Here is a 2,935-nt window from a genome sequence, read left to right as displayed (position 1 = left end):
GTCTGAGCCTTCATCCTGCGTTTCAAAGTCCTCCCATTCAGTGACATCACTTTCCATTGAGGCCTCCTCCTCACATTCCGTCTCTTCTCCCTTTTTTATTCCTGCTTTGTCAATCAGGGTCATAGTCCGTGGGCTTGGCTGGTCTGGGTAATTAGCCTGGGCGTCTCTTATAAGCTGCTCTACTTTCATTCTCTTCACTTTTTCTAATTTTTCATTTCGTCTTTTCTTCTCCTTTTGTTTTTCTATTGTCTTTCTCATATCCCTTTGATATTTCACTTGTGCTTTTTCTTTTTCTCCTCTGATTAGTGAAAATTCTTTCTTCAGTTCCTCCAGCTCCTTGTCTATTTTTTCTGTCAGTGATTCGGTTTCATCCATATATGTCAACTTAGTCCTGGGTTCTGAGTGGCATGTGGGACCCCTCTGATATGGGGTTCGTCTGCGACGTCTTGGGGGTAGTGTGTAGCTATATCGTGATCTTCTCCTTACTTCAGCTAAGGATCTATCTGATTTTTTTTCCCCCACTGCTATAGTCATGCTCTTTCTGTTGCATGCTACTCATTTCTTTTTCTGCTTCTTCCTCATCTTCTTCTAACACTAATTTAAGTTGTCCTGTAATTTTTCCCTTGCTACCTGGTTTCTCACATATAGGATATTGTCCTACGGTTGGTGGGTGATAAGGTGGTGGCTTATGATCGGTATAATTGGGAGCTGTTGGACTCTTATGGTGTTCAACTTTAAAATATCGTAGGATATATCTCTGTTCAGCATGTTTTGTTTTTTTATGCAAATGCATTCGGTCTCGTTTGTTATCTTTATCCCTCAATTTTTCTTCTTCTTCATCACAGCATGAAGGATCAAAGCTGCCCTTTTAAGCCCAGCGATTTTTCCCAGATGTTATCTTATGCCATTCTGTCATGCATTTTTGAATTTTGCGCTTATTGGATGGATGTGTCATTATTACCAGCTTGGCAGGCGTTAGCCCCTCAGTCTGTTAGCTCACATTGGCTCCCATGGCAACCAGCAGTCACTCAACCCTTGAGGTCTGTGCGTATTCACCAGCCTTTATAGTCCTTAATTAATTTTAATTTAACTGGTTCTGCTCTCTCCACTACAGATTGTGTTTTATTTTTTTATTTTTTGTCTAATTATTCTACTTCTTAATTTTTGGATCTCTACAACTTGAGTTAGGATCTCTAATAAAACAAATTTATAATATTATTTTTGTACTTTTACTGAGTATTCGGTTTAGTTACTCTATATTTTATGTATAACATCATTTTTAATTCACTTATAACCTGTTTTGTAATTTTAAATTGGGACCTTGTTAATTTATTTTATCCTTTTAACCATGTGTTTTCAGTTACCAATTCTGTTATAGTTACCAATTCTGTTAATTTTTGTGTTATTCTTTTTTTAACTATATTTTATAATAATTAATTCTGTTAATTTATTATTATGCCTTTTAAGTCTTGTCTTATTCTTAATAATAAATTACTCTCCTATTTATTATTCTTTTTCTTTATTCTAATTCTTCTTATTTCTATCCCCTCTCTCTTACTCCCCCTTAATTAGTTAACTCTTTCACACTTCACATAGACAAAGACACAAAAGACAATTGATTATATATTTTACAGTGCACTTCTATTTTTCCTCACTGTCTCCTACAGTGGCACACGCGTTTTCCCTGCTACCCGGACCCACTCAGATACTAACTGAAAATAGGTAGACGTCATCCGGTAGAGCGGTACTCTTTCTCCGATTATCGCTTAATCGGTAATATTCTGGCTATCCCTTAGCCTGGCTATCGCTTAGTCTCTCAATACCTAATACTTAATACCTAATACAACTACTTTTCCTCACTGTCCCCTACAGTGGCACTCCGATTATCGCTTAATCGGTAATATACTGGCTATCCCTTAGCCTGGCTATCGCTTAGCCTCTCAATACCTAATACTCACAAGTTCACGGAGCATGCTGACTATCGCTTAGTCGCCAATACTCCCACCTAACACGCGTACTTTAATGTTCCGGATTTATGGCTTCCACAGACTATGTCAAATGCCTTGACCAATCTGTCCCTTTACCAATGTCCACTCAGAACATCGCCTGTTAAGCTTAACTTTTACACAAAATAATTCAAACACAGAACAGTTCAAATACAGAATAATACCTGTATGTACCTGGCTCCACCCTGTTTGACCTGTTGCCCTCTGGAAGGCAGAACAGGCAAATGAGGATCAGGACAAACAGACTCAAGAACAGTTTCTTCCCCCAAGCCATTGCCCCCCTCAACTCCGACCTGCACTGTCGGTCACTTTTCACCTGGTTTGCACTACCCCCTCCACAATCTGTGCCAGTACTGTTTACATTTCCTTTTCCTTTTAATATATTAATATATTTTTTTTATTTTTCATTTTTTATTTTTATTTATTTTACGCTAGCTAATATGGAAGTCCCAAATCTCATTGTATCCGTTGCAGAATATAATGACAATAAAGGCTTTTTTGACTTTTGACTTGACAAACATTAATTAATACTTAAACCATGCATTCACATATACATTCATACATACCTGGACCTTTCCCCAGTTTAGTCTGCCTTTTGTATATTGTTATATAAATACTTATTAAATTTGGAAAATACTTATTAAATTTAGAATACTAGGTTTTTTTAGGAGAGCTCTTTTGGTGCCTTACACCCACAAGCCATCGCTGGAGGCTGGTTCCCCACTAATTTAGAAAATTATAACAAATTGTATTTCACCTGTAAATGATGAATATTGGGCCCTTGGGGTTCCTGGCCTCCAACTGGTGCCTGCAGGTTGTCCGACGCCTGGGGCTTCCTCCTGGCTGGCTCGCCAAAAATGTTGTGGAAACTGTTCTCCCTACGACTTAAAATTGAAGCTAAGTCTTATAAAAATTCAAAGTTCTCAAAA

Source organism: Cyprinodon variegatus, unplaced genomic scaffold (genome assembly GCF_000732505.1).
Source record: "Cyprinodon variegatus isolate N-32 unplaced genomic scaffold, C_variegatus-1.0 Scaffold324, whole genome shotgun sequence".
Lineage (NCBI taxonomy): Eukaryota > Metazoa > Chordata > Actinopteri > Cyprinodontiformes > Cyprinodontidae > Cyprinodon > Cyprinodon variegatus.
The sequence above is the reverse complement of the archived record's forward strand: the minus strand, read 5'-3'. Positions refer to the sequence as shown.